Here is a 15,594-nt window from a genome sequence, read left to right as displayed (position 1 = left end):
CTATGAGTTCTCATTTGAATGCATAAAAGGCAAGGACCTTGATCAATTGAAAGTACATTGATAGGAAAGGGTGAGCTGCTTAACTACTTAGAAGATATGGTGGGCAGCTGTGTTACCATAAGGCAAGAAATCAAGATTGAGAAAGTTCGGTCCATATGAGTTTTGGATTTGTCACAAACCTTGGTTTTGACAAATTGTGACATCCCCAAAATCATGGCCAGAAAAGACCGATTTTGTTTATGCTTTATAAAAATCAGAGTACTTCATTTTATAAAAAGGTTGCGGAATTTGTTCCCAGAAAAACATGGTAAATACGTTATTAAAACATTTTCGAAGAAACGTATTTATTTCATTTTAAAATGTTTGGGATGTCATCGTTAATACCGAAACATAAGCATAAACAGACTTACAATGATTTACACTAGTGATCTACATCTCTTTTAAATCTCTCAGTGTAATGTCACTTCACTTCGTCACCTGTGATATACATAAACTGAGTGGGTCAGGTTGGGAAACCTGGTGAGTACATAGGGTTTTCAACCCACAATAATATAATTATTATGTTCAATCAAACAATCAACCCAATTACCCATCCCCATTATCTTCTTTACTCTTTAAGGATTTAACCTAAGAGTCATCTATCCTGCATTCGTTTATTCCGAAGTCCCTTACTTCCAGGGTTATGGGACTGGCACTAAATCCATAGCTGCCAATGTTCGTTCATAAAGCACTAATTCCATAGCTGCTATAGTCTATTCATCGGGTACTAAATCCATAGCTACCAGTCTTTATCTAATAGGTACTAAGTCCATAGCTACCAATGTTCAACAGGTACTAAGTCCATAGCTACCAATTCCTACAGGTACTAAATCCATAGCTACCAACGTCTAAAAGGTACTAAGTCCATAGCTACCGGTGTTTGTCCCATAGGCACTAAGTCTGTAGCTGCCAATGTATACTCACGTCATCTTCTATCTCTCATCATTCATCTACCCATCTCATACCCAACATTTTCGTATATATAAAATACGTATACAGTTTAAGTCCTTTAAAACATGTATAAAACGTTCAACCAGCATAGACAGCAAGTATTCAGATAATGTGCACACATAGCACGTAGTTTATATAAAATACTTCATATCTATGTGTAAGATGAAAGTAACTATGCACTCACTTGAGAAGGTGGTGACTCGGTACTCGGACAGCGCTTCGTTTACTTTAAAATAATTTCCTTCGACGAAACCTAGTATTATTACCACTAGATTTTAGTCTAATATTTACCGTGACTAATTATTAGTCTTATTATTATTATTATATAAGCGTTTAAACAATACTTTCCAACCACTATGTACAGACAGGGGCCAGACATAAAACACCGGAGGGCAGGACCATTTTGGCATATAGCACTTCTGAAATCCAACAACCCTATGCGGCCCTTTAAACCAGATTCCCCGTACCGCGAGTAGTTAAAAAGATATTATAACGACACTTATATAAGTCATAATAATAGCTCAAATATTTATTATAAATTTATAATAACAATACTAATTTTAAATATAAACTATATTTAAAATAGGGTAAGCATAACTTACTTACAAGGGGATTTTAGCTAGGAGTCGGGCTCTGTAGGGGCAGAACTTCGTCGCTGAATCTTTCTAAGAAAGATTCGTGCAGCGCTTCAGCGCTCACCTTACTATACTAAAACTACAGAAAGAGAAGTCGAATCATGAGGGACCGAAATGCTCGGGGGATAAGGAGAGAAAGACTCTTGAATCAAGAGAATGGTGCAAGAAATATGAGAGCCCAAGCCTCTTATTTATAGTAATTGAATTTACAAAAACTACCATTCATAATTACTTAATGACCTTATAGTTATATAAACAACTAAACACCCCTTTATAATACTATTTTAAATAGATTTAATGATATTTGCACTAAACTAATGTCGAAAGAACTCAACATTAGTCTTATAATGACCGCATCGTCGATACCTTTCTAATGATATATACATATGTATATATATGTGTACGTATATATGATTTATACTTTATTTTAATACGTAAATATGCTATTATAATTTGTAACTCGTTCATACGAACTCCGTTTTTGACGTTATTTATATCCACGCGTAGGTGGAGATGTACTCTACAACTTTCATTTAGACTCCGTCGGCTAATTTTGACTTTATTTTTAAAGTTATATTTTTAACAGGTCGGGACAGGATTGGCCCGTTAAAATCTCATAACTTCTTCATCCGATGTCCATATTCGTCTATCTTTTTATTGTTACGCTACTAATAATGAGATCTTCAATTCTCGTTTAGGTTGTGTCGGCTAAAAATCGCTCGATCTAATATTCGAATTTCGGACTGTACACTGCTAATCCGAAACTTCGAAAAATCGTAACTTCTTCATACGAAGTCAGATTTGGGCGTTCTTTTTATCGAAGTTATTAGTTTAACATATTCTACGACTTTCGTTTAGAGCGCTAAATCTAAATCTCGCTCTATCATAAATTTACTATTTACGCTTCCCGGCGCCGTGCCGGTTCCGGCGCGAAACTTCGACGGGTCATAACTTCTTCGTTATAACTCGGATTTCGGCGTTCTTTATATGTACGGAAACCCTGTGACATATTCTACAACTTGGTTAAGATTATTTATTCTAAATAATCTTTTTGTCAAAAAGTCGTTTTCGACCCCTATTGCCTCTAAATTGACTAGCCCGGATCTGCAGGCGTTACACAAATTCACATGGATAGGAAAACATACACCATTAAAATCTAAGTGTCATAAGATTCCCTCCTTTATGGAAATGACTGTGAGGAAATGCTTTCACTAAGAGAGATTTTTAGAAGATAGTGATTGTGAAAATTGGAATCTCGAATTCGATTATGGTTACAGTATCCCTTTCCATGATTCGAATTGTGAGATTTGGCAATTAGTCTGAATTGTTTAAGACACACATATGAGCTATCTAAGGCAAAGGTGTATAAGTTCAAGAAGCCTTGATAAAAGATTATCAAAGCCTTGGGTATTAGAAATATGAACTTAAAGAAATTCAATAGGCATTGTTTTTTTCTGAAAGTTAAGCTGTTTCTGAATACATGTCGAAGCTAGTAGGAGCATAAGTGTTATGCTTATAATAATCATCATGATAGTGGGAGCATAAATGTTATGATTGTATGATTATTAAGGCAAGTATTGCAAGTTAGCAATATTAATTATAGAAAACAAGAGTCATACTTTGCATAAGTTGTAAGGATTGAATAGTTGTTTTGCTATAATTAAGGGAGAGAATATTATGCTTCATTTCACATCTAAAGGCTTAGGTTGGGAATGTTAATAAATTTAGTCAAGGATACATAGTGCGTTCTTAAATTTCGATTATGATTACGGCATTCCTCTTCATAATTCGAATTATGAGAACGTAGCACATAAAATATTATGGCAGAAGATTGATAAAGTATCATATCTTTATGTAAGACATTATGCATCGTGTCCCATACGCTTCGGGTTTAGGATCAATTGCAAATGCTATAATATTTGACCATTCTAAAATTTTCCAAATGTCTAGAGCATTTAGAGGGAAAAAGGACAAGAATCAGTTTTGACTAAGATAATTGAACAACTATCAAAGGACAATCCAAAGTTCGCCGAGGATTGGTCGCTTGTGAGTAGTTGGAAGTATGATATTGGATGGACCATATCGACATTATTATGAATAGATAAGATTCTATTAAGAATGAATTGTCATATGGAAAATATGGAAATGTTTCTATATTGGGAGTTGGATATTGAGAGTCTATGTCTAGATTAGAAATTTTATGCAAAAGGATGTTCAAAGGAATGTACTTTGAGTAAGAGACATCACGTCTATGGAATTGTATTACAACAATCTCCAATAGAGGATTTCATAATTCATTAGCAATAGTCATTGTGACTTTTGTGCTATGGCATTACGAAAGGATCATTGCATAAAATATTAGAATCTAACATATTTCATAAGTGGCAAGAATTTGGTATTCTTTCACTTGTGAAAGGATTGGGTGGGGTTTGTGAAATGAGTATAATTGGAAATGTGTTCATTTGATCTATTTAGAACCATAGATAAACATTGTGTTCATGCTAAGAGCATGGGACAAGTGTTGTAATAATTCAAGTAAGAAGTTGATTACCCGAAACAACAAATAATGAGTAATCGATATGGTGATAAATAAAAGGTGTTTTATTTATACTCAAGGTTTGAGGACATATGGGATTAGTATTATTCTTGTGTTTCACTTTGCATGTTTTGACTTCCTGAATAATTTAATTGGTTTAGAACAGTCAAATTATTCGAACGGGCCACAGTCGTTCATATGTTGGAAGTAGATATGAATGAAGACTGTCGTGAATTGGTGTGTGGATTGTCTAAAGAGTATTAGACATAAGCAAATGTTTGCTGCAACGTTCATGAGTGCTTATGAATATTATTTGAGCATTGGATTAAACCCACGCTCACTTGGATCACTTCATGGATTGTTATCACGAGTGATTGGTGAGACGATAACATCTTATATTCTTGAAACCGAGATGTGTGAGTTGTATCTTGCGAGTCGGTTGCACATTGATAATATGTAAACGCACCAGTAACTTGGTGTTATAAAATATATTGGTGTGTGTGATTTGGTAAGTGAGTGCAAGTGAGCATTGAGTCAAAGTTTATCCGTTCCTTTTATCCAAAATAGGATAAAAGCGATATATGTGGGCCCCTCGATGATTTAGTAATGGCACCTAAGTGCTTGGCCAAGCCGGGACTAAATTGATGTGTTCAATTGTAGTCTGTTGTCAGTCGTCATAAATCTGAATTCGGTAAACAGCACATAGACAAAGAGAATGATTTAGATCCATGTGTCAGTCTATACGATATCTAGAATGGAGGAATATATGATCCCTTATCTAAAGGACATGCGTATCTGATAAGATCAGAGTTGACAGCGGCTTTAGAAAGTTACGATTGCAGATCAGGATCTGAAGTCATACGCAAAATAGTTATTAGACTTATCCAAGTGGGAGACTGTTGGATTAGTGTCTAAGTCCATAACTATTTTGGTATGTACTTGACCCGATGGTGCATGGTCCTTTTAGGTTGCCTTCACCAAAGCAACTTGATAGGATGAATTATGGAGAGAAAGGATTAAATATGATTTATTAATATATTATGAGAATAATATATTAAAGGAGAAATCATATTGTTTAATTAATATTAGTCAAGAATTAATTGGTAATTAAGTTTGTGACTAAAAGACATTAATTGAACTTAAGGGACTTGAACTGTCAATTGTATGATAGTTGAATATTGAGCTAATGGACTCCATATTAAAGGAGTGGACGAATTCTATGGGGAAACCCATTAGAAATCGTCCCTAGGCCTTTAAGGAAGGAGCCCGTGGGTTGCTTAGGGCTTAAGCATCCAAATTAGGGTTTCCTAGTTAGATAACCCTAATAGCCTCACTATTTAAAGAACCCTTATACCCCAAAAACGTGGTGAACTTGTTGGTTAGGGTTTCTACACGTTTTGGGCAGCCTCCTTCTCTTCTCCTCTTCATCCTCTTGCTCTTGGTGTTTGTGAACCATTAGAGGAGTGACATTTGTGACTCTAAGCTTTCTAAAGTCATTACAAAGGAGGATTTGAGATTGTTATTGCTACATAACAATCAAGGTATGATCTAAACCCTAATTTATATGTTATATTGATTATCATATTCTAGATCTAGGGTTTATAGTCTTGGATAACTTGCATGTACAATAGAGAAACCTAGATCCAAGCATTAGGGTTTGTATGAGCACATAGGATGTTCTTATAGCTAAAACCCATCAATAATATCATAACAGAAACCACAAAGTCATCATGCAAATACAGGCATGATTGACAATTATCACAAATACAATCATCACACTACAACATAAACTAGTGGGTCAGCATTGATGCCTTCGACCCACGAATACTGCGAAGGAAGACTCACCTCAGACTGTGGGTATCAAATCGCACTCAGCGGATGACTCGCGAACTCCTCTCCCTATCGCACAAACATAAAACCCTAATTAGAAATTAGGTCACATTTTAACCCGAAAGTCCAAAACCATAATTCTTAACTTAAGGCAAAAAGGCTCATTTACCTTTGCCTTATTGGGCCTCCTTTCCTCCAAGGCCCAAATCCAAAAAAGAAAAGCCCCAAAAGGCATCCAAGCCCACTATAGGGCCTCTAAGGCCCAATATGGCCCAAGAACACCTAAATTGGCCTAAGGCCCAAAAATGACATGCTACCAACAGGTAGGTCTGAGGCCCAACTTACTTATAACGTTCCAAAAATAATTCCTAAAAATTTTTGTTTTTAAAATTAATAAAATCAGTATCCCAAAAACATCATCATGAAAATCCAAATAAAACAAATGTATCAATCATCATATCAAATCAGAGTAAATCAAGAAAATACGGAACGAGGTGGTGAAAAGGATAATTGGAAAAGGAAAACTTTGGCGGTGCTCTTTCAGATCTTCACGGGGCTGCTAAGCAGCTGATGAAGGCCATCAGACGGAGATACATTGACGATGGCCATGAGCGGCGGTGACATGGATTAGATATCCAAAAAACCACACCTTGGAAACATCTATTCTCGTCGGATCTTGATCCGATGTCATCTCTTCCGGCTCCAATGAATGCTCCGACAAGTGAGAGATTGAAGGTGGGCTTCAATCTCAAGACATTGTGGTGGATTTAGGGCAGGAGGATTGTCATCGATTTGCGGATTTGTATTCACATAGTAAACACACACTCAAATACGAGAGAGAGAGAGAGAGAGAGAGAGAGAGAAAGAGAGAGAGTTATTATTATTTCATTTTTATTTTTATTTTTTATTTTAAATTTGAAAATAAAAAAAAACAAATAAGAAAAAAAGAAAATCATATTAACAGGGGCAAATCATTTATTTTGAAAAAAATAAAAAAGATGGGACCAAACAAACAACAAATTGAAAACTTTGGACCTGTTAGTCCAAACCTTTTTGGACCAAACTGACAATTTTAAGCAAACCATATAGACTATTTATGCAGTTTAGTCTATTTTAAAGTGTCTCGTTTTGGCCCGGTTCTTTTAAGTTTTAAGCCTAAAATCTTGGTTTTAATGTTTAAAACTTAAAAGTAATCGGTCCTTTTTAGAAAAATAAAAATAAAAATAAAAATAAAAAATAAAAACTCCTTCTTGGCCTTAACCTTAACGGCTAGTTTTTATGCTAGATATAAAATTTGTTTAAGGTATTTTTTATCATACTTAATAGTTTGTATTTAGTCAAGTTCTTTTGTTCAATGTAAATTTTCTTTTATGTAATGTTGGGCGTATTACTATGAAATTTATTTGAAGTGTTATTTAAAAATGTTTGTGTTATTGTTAATTGTGATATTACGTTATTGAATGTTAGAACTTATGCTATACTTGTTACCTTATTATTTATGTAAAGTAATAACTTTTATTATTTATTAGGTGTAAAACTCGTATATTATACGGATTGATTAAAAAAGAAATCATACATACTTATAAAGCTAGCATTTTTTCTTGAATCTCATGCATTTGAAACCTCCATTCTTTTTTTCTTTCACCACATTCATTTGAAACTCCCATGACTTTTCAATTTCTTTATAATAATAATTATAATTTGGTAATTAGGTTAAATAAATATCAAATCTAAAATGTATTCATATACAAACTAAATTTCAATATTAAAATAATATCTTTAATTCTACTTATAAAATTATGTTTTTTTAACTTTTAACATATTATACTTAATTTATTAGCTTTAATATATTGTTGGATGTAAACCATTATCATTTTAAAGGTATAATTTTTGAACAATTTATATAAAATACTTACATTATTAATTAAAATATAACATTATAGGCTCAACTTAAATATAAATTTTATTTAACTTAAACAACCCAAAGATTATTTTATAAATAGTTAAAAGCGATAAATTGTAGTGTCTTTCTAATAATGATTGTAAGTTGGTTAATAAAGTTAAATAAATATCAAACCTAAAGTGTAATCATAAATAGGCTAAATTTTAATTTTAAAATAATATCTTTACTTCTATTTATAAAGTTATTTCTTTAAATTTTAACATATTATACTTAATTTATTAGATTTAAAATGTTGTTGCATGTAAACCATTATCAGTTTAAAGCTACAATTTTTGAACAGTTTGGACAAAATACTTAAATTGTTAATTTAAATATAACATTACAGTGTCAACTTAAATATAAATTTCAGTTCCACTAAAAAAACCAAATAATATTTTGTAAATAGTTAAAAGTGATAAATGCAAAAAACTAAATTGTAATATCAGTTTAACTAAAATATTTCCTAAATATATTTATATAATCGTTAAAAATTTTCAAATAAGTAGCTTACAATAACTTATAATAAAAATAGTTAAAAATAACTCTATATAAATGATTATATTGTTACCTTTAAAATCAAAAAATAATGTTTGATGTTTTAAATAATTATAATGATAGAAATTAAAACATTAAGCAAATATATTTTAAAAAATTAGTTAAAAATAACAACTATAAATAATATTAAACCATATATAATATTTAATTTTATTGATGTGTAACTCGCGAGTAGAAGTCATTCAAACGATTGAGATTTTATGACGTTATAATATATTTATATATTATCATATGATTCAAAATAGTCAATATATTATATCAAATTAATATACGAATTATTATATCAAATTTAACAACAACGTTAGTGTTATATTTTAAAAAATATATATTTGTAAAGACTTGAACTATATAGGTGTTTCTGCGCATTACAATGTCAACTCAAATATAAATTTCAGTTACATTTAAAAAATCTAAAGAATATTTTGTAAATAGTTAAAAGTGATAAATTGTAGTGATAAAAGCAAAAACTAAATTGTAATTTCAATTTAACTAAAATATTTCTTAAATACATTTTTATAATCGTTAAAAGTTTCCAAATAAGTAGCTTAAAATAACTTACAATAACAATAGTTAAACACAACTTTATATAAATGACTATATTGTTAGCTTTGAAATAAAAAACAATGTTTGATGTTTTAAATAATGATAATGATAGAAATTAAAACATTAAGCAAATAAATTTTAAAAAAGTAATTAACAATAAAAACAACTATAAATAACATCAAATCATATATTATATTTAATTTTATTCATGTGTAACTCACGGGTAGAAGTCATTCAAACGATTGAGATTATGAAGTTATAATAAATGTATGTATTATCATATAATTCAAAATAATCAATATATTATATCAATATAGTATATAGAAATTATTATATCAAATTTAACAACAACGTTATTGTTATATTCAAAAAATCATATAATTGTAAAGACTTCAACTATATAAGTGTTTATGCGCAACGCGCGGGCATTCGCCTAGTTAAATATGAAAGTGTAAACAATAAATATTTTTTAAAATAAAATTTTGAAATAAAAAATAAAGAAATGTATTAATTGCAAATATTTATGACATTTAATACTTTACCTATATAAATATATAAATATTATATGGCTTTTTAATTTTAAATTTTGAAAAACCTAAGAATTGACATGTGGATATTATTTATTTCAAAAATATCACAAAATGACAAGTGTCAAAATTTATGAGAGATTGACATGTGGCAAAATTGATCTTCATTTATTATAGTTGATTTATGAAAGATTGACATGTGACAAAATTGATCTTCATTTATTATAGTTGATTTTATGATTTTACATTATTATAGGTGGAATTAGGAAATCCTGACATAGGGATTAAGGAATAGATACAGGTGCAATTAAGATCCTCCAAAAAAGCCCAAATGCTTTGGATTAAGAGTTAAGATCGAGTATTTTGTGTCTCTTGTATCTAATTAGGTAGAGGTGTGCATCCAAATTCCAAACAGGTTGAGGGAAAATCTGGAAACCAAACCGAAACCGGTTTTGTGAAAACCAATTTTCCAAGACGGGTTTTGTCTGACCCAGTTGTGATTATATTTGGTGAAATCGCTTTACAATCCGTCCAACAACCGGTTCTTGAATATATTAGAAAAATAATTTTTCATGTGTCTCTTCTTCATATTATTGTTGATACGAGGACTTGGAGGTATATATTTGATCACTAAAAGTTACAATGATAATTCATTTATTTTTCGTTCAACTAAAAATAGAAAAATATCGTTTCGACCGCTTAAATTATTGTAAATGACCAAATACACATTATGTAATCGCTAAAATGAGATGTGGTTTGTTTATTGGCTCATTTTTTTATCAACGCTGAGAATTTCATTCAACTGTAAAATGATAACAATTTTGTCCTTCGAAAATGTTTTTTTTCCAAACCAACTTTCAAAATTGATTTTGATCATGTTACGTAGGTTCAAGCATTTTGTGCCAAGTACCATTTAAAGCCGATACGATTTTGGCCAAAATCAAATTGTGAATTTTATTAAACCGACTAAGGGGCTGTTTGGTAGACTATCAGAATCTGAATTTTTAAGAGGTCTGAATTTCTAAGAGAGTCTGAATTTTTAAGATCTGAATTTTAACATGTTGTTTGGTTGGAACCTCTGAATTGTTGTGCTGAATTGTAAAAATAACCATTTTACCCTTATGTGTACTTTTTTGTTAAATTCAAAAGTAAACACAAATCCAAATCAAACCAACTCCAAAGTATGATCTTGGAATCCAATGTTGACCCTTGACCATGGGTTTACCAATTTGATTGTCAATATCCATTTGCTCCAAGATTGTTGATATCAATATGCAATTAATAGAACCTGTAACTACCACAAATACCTTAAAAGACTTTGATGTTATAACACAATTTCTATTCCCCAACCTTATTCATCGACCTGCCATCAAATTGAAGCAAAGAAAGTGTGGATTTTGGTTGATTGCCTCTACTAAACCCACCATATACAAAAATTGCCATTATGAATTCCATCCATCATCTCCATCACATAAATCCTTGTTCATCCGTTTCTTTGATTAAAAACGCAGTACAGGTGTAACGTCCGCGTTTCCAGACTAGGCATTATTGTTGATGTAATAGTCTAGGTTAACCCTTTTAACTCTTTTTGAAGTATTAATGATGAAATATTTGAGTATTATGTGAATTATGCGTTTATTTTCTTAATTATTATAATTTAATGAATTAAGAATAAAATAAGTGTCAAAATTAAAGTGTGAGAAAAGCCCGATATCTTTGCTTGAAGATGTAGTGGTTAAAACAAGGATTTTGGAGATATAAAGAACGCCGAAATCTGAGTTATAACGAAGAAGTTATGACATGTCGAAGTTTCGCGACAGAATCGGTGACGCTGAATGACGTAAAAATATGAATTTAAGATAGAGCGATATCTAGTCTTAGTAATATAAACAAAATTCGTAGAATACATTAAACCGAGAGCGTCCATATAAAGATCGTTCAAATCTGACTTCGTATGAGGAAGTTATGATTTTTCGAAGTTTCGACTTAGGGGTATGCAGCCCGAATACTTGATTTGAGATCGAGCGGTTTTTAGCCGAAACAATCTAAACGAGAATCGAATATCTCGTTAATAGCAGTGAAACGATGAAGAGACAAGCGAAAACGGACGTCATATGAAGAAGTTATGAATTTATAACGGAGATTTCCTGTCCCGGCCTGCTAAAAATAAACAATAAAAATAAAGTCAAAATTAGCCGATGGAGTCTAAATGAAAGTTGTAGATCTTAGTCTCACCTACGCGTGGATATAAAGAACGTCGAAAACAGAGCTTGTATGCGAAAGTTATGAATTTTTGAAGATCATGGCACGAATACCAAAGCTTATCTGAAGGAGTCGCTGATCCTATCCGAACTACGCCCAGCGTATAGCGAAGCATGACCCGCCTCGCACTCGAGTGCTTCGATGACGCATGCAGTGACTATCCGAAGCATACGTCCCGCGTAGCTGAGCATTACGCCCAGCGTAATGCGAGGCTTCTGCCCCTATATAAAGGATGCGAGGGCAGCCGACCTTTTTGCTCCTTTTCTCTTCTCTCTCTCCCGTTTTACCTCGTTTTTCGTGCCAGAATTATCCCAAAGCCCCGATATCATTCCCGAGACCCGAAGCAAGTCCCGAAGCCCCGAAGATCCCGAGAAGTAAAATTCTCGAGCCGAAGCTCTGCCCACGAGAAGCCCGGTTTTTGTGAAGATCCCCCGGTTTCACCGAAGAATACTACTTCTACAAGCCGTAGTGTTGTCCGATCATCTTTTGATCAAGTGAGCGTGTAGTCACTTTCTTCTAACGCATAATTATGAAGTATTTTATACGAAATACGTGTTATGTGTATATTTTGTTATTATATGTGTGAATGTATATTCACTTTCTTCTATCTCATAGATATGATTTATTCTCTATGGAATATGTGTTACGTGTATGTGTCTCATCTGTTGTTTGGAATATGTATCGAATGAAAATGTTATACGGGTTTTAATCTATGTATAAAAATATATATTTTTGTCTACTAATATGTTGGGTAGAACATGGGTAGATAGTTGATGTGTGATAAACAGATGAGAGGCCTCGATGTTGTTTTTTATTTAGTCATCTAGCGGAGTTTAGATGACAACCACAGACTTTTCTAGACAGTTTTGTGGAATGCTAGCAGGCTCGCCACCTGTAGGTGTTAATGAACTTGGGTGTTCATTCGTTGTACTCCATCCCCCTCATGGTTCCCTTATTTGACATATATTGTTGGGAATCCCCCGAAGCATGTGTTGTCGCCCCGATGAAATATTCTAGGACTAGGTCCCTTGTGTTAGTTGTTTTAGGGACATAAAGTGAAAATAACGGGAACGGGTAATTGGGTTATTGTTGGTTGGTGGAATTAAATATAATTATTTATTGTGGGTTGAAAACTCATATGCTCACCAGGCTCCCAAGTCTGACCCACTCAGTTTTCTTTGTATTACAGGTAGTGGCGTCAGAGCATAAGTTGGATGACTTGTCAAGTTATTTTTGGATTATAGACTTGTTGTTGTAAATAACTGTTGTAACGTCTGTATTGAAATGTTTATGTTTTTGGTCTGTTTATCAGAACATGACATCTCGAGTATTGTAATATAATGAAAAATACATTTCTTTAAGAAATGTTTTGGAAAATCTTATTTTTATCATATTTTGTTTTGGGAACAAATTCCGCAACTGTTTTAATCAAAGGATTACTCTGAAATTATTTTAAAAAACATAAATTAAATCGGTCTTTTTTTGCCGTGATTTTGGGGATGTCACAATAGGGGCAAGAAGGAGAAGAAGAGTATCTATGTTCTTGTCCTATTTTGACCCACAATTCCGATTAGAGTAGATGGGGGCTAGAGGGAGGCTTTTTCAAGAAGAAAATCGAAAAAAGAACACCAATTTCTAAAAATGATTACCAAGAACAGAAGGCGGAGACGATGGTGTGCAAGAGTCGATTTTCTCCCCTGCTCAATCGACGGTGGCCGGCTGTGGGCGGTGGGAACTGGTGCTGAGACGTCGGAGATACAGGAAGAAGAGAGGCAGGGGTGGAGATTGGTGTTCGTTGGATGCAAAAAGAGAACCGGGGAAGGAACTGAGTTAGGGCAAAAAGGGAAGGCGTCTTTTTTTTTCTCTTTCAGATGTGACGAGAAGTCTGACCGAATAAGTGATATATTTCAGATTAAGATGCTAAAATAATATGTAAACAAACACTCTTAATTATACAGATTCAGACTTGCCTCCTATTAAGTGGCAGTAAAAGATAAACAAACAGGACCTAATTGGCTCATTAATGATCAATCATGTGAATTTCATTAAACTGTAAAACAAAAACAATTTTGTACTTCGAAAATGTCTTTTTTTTCCAAACCAACTTTCAAAACTGATTTTGGTCATGTTGCGTAGGTTCGGGCATTTTGTGTCAATACCATTTAAAGCCGATACGATTTTGACCAAAACCAAATTGTGAATTTTGTTAAACCGACGTATTGGCTCATTTATATTAATCATGTGAATTTCGTTATTGTAAAACGAAAACAATTTTGTCATTCGAAAATGTCTTTTTTTCCAAACCAACTTTCAACACTGATTTTGGTCATGTTGCATACGTTCGGACATTTTGTGCCAAGTACTTAAGTTATAACCGATACAATTTTGGCCAAAACCATATTGTTAATTTTGTTAAATCGGCTTATTAGCTCATTTCTGATCAATCATGTGAATTTCGTTAAATTGTAAAACGAAAACAATTTTGTCCTTCGAAAATGTCTTTTTTCCAACTGAATTTCAAAATTGATTTTGATCCTGTTACATAGGTTCGGACATTTTGTGCCAAATACCGTTTAAAACCCTATATGATTTTGGACAAAACCAAATAGTTTGTGCTGGAGAAAAACTGAACCGGATTCTAAAATGGACATGACCGGATTAAAAATCCGGTTTGGGTACCTCTATCATTAGGTACACAGCAAATGTCTACGCTTAGATATATTTGTTGGAGAAAATGACAAAAATAGCCATTCACACTAATTGCATTACGAAAATAGCCAAAAAAAAGTCGAAATTACAAAAATAGCCATCAATTTTGCAGATGAGAAGTTCCCATCTGCGAAATGACCTTCTCATCTGCGAAAGTACAAGCACCTAAAGCACAACTGTGCTTTAGGTGCTTGTACTTTCGCAGATGAGAAGGTCCATCTGCGAAATGGCTCCCATCTGCGAAATGCCCTCGATTTTGAGTATAAAAACGTTTTTTTTCTCCATTTTTCACCCTTCTCTACACAAAAACTCTCTCTAACTTTGGGCTTCTCTCGGAATTTTGGCTATTTTTTGAAGAAAATGGAGGATTATGTCAACAATCCCGCAAATATGGTTAGATTTTAACTCTTTTAATGTCAACAATCTCTTTATTTTATCATTTGTTGTATTATTTAGTGTTAAAAAAGAGTAATTTTGTTGTGTTTGATAGTTTTAATATTTTTTTAGTATACTTGAAGTTTAAATGCAAGTAGAGACAAGTAGAGACAAGTAGATAATGTTTACAATTTGTTATTTTTGTTGTTTTTTTAGTTGTTGTATAACCTGAAATCTTGTATATTCTTATCGTATAATTGTTTATATAAAGTGCAAAATAGTCTAACATTTGTATATATATTTGTCGTATAAGTATAACATTTGTATAAGTTGAAAATTTGTCGTATATATATATTGTTAGAAATTGTTTGTGTTTGTCGTGTAAGTTGAAAATTTGTATAAAGTTGTCGTATAACTTGCAAAATTGTTAATTTGGTTGTCGTTTTATTTTTAAATTTTTTTGTTTATATGGTTATAAAATGTTAGTTTTAATTAGAAAGATAAAAATTGTTTATATATTTGTCGTTTAAGTTGAAAATTTGTTTAAGTTGAAAATTTGTCGTTGATATATTTGTCGTTTAAGTTGAAAATTTGTTTAATAAAATATTTATATAATTATGTATGATATTGTTTTCTATCGTAAATATATTTATTGTATAACTTGGAAAATTGTTTATATATGTGTATGTT

Source organism: Lactuca serriola, chromosome 5 (assembly GCF_051521515.1).
Source record: "Lactuca serriola cultivar US96UC23 chromosome 5, Lser_US96UC23_V15, whole genome shotgun sequence".
Classification (NCBI taxonomy): domain Eukaryota; kingdom Viridiplantae; phylum Streptophyta; class Magnoliopsida; order Asterales; family Asteraceae; genus Lactuca; species Lactuca serriola.
Note: the sequence above shows the minus strand (reverse complement) of the source record.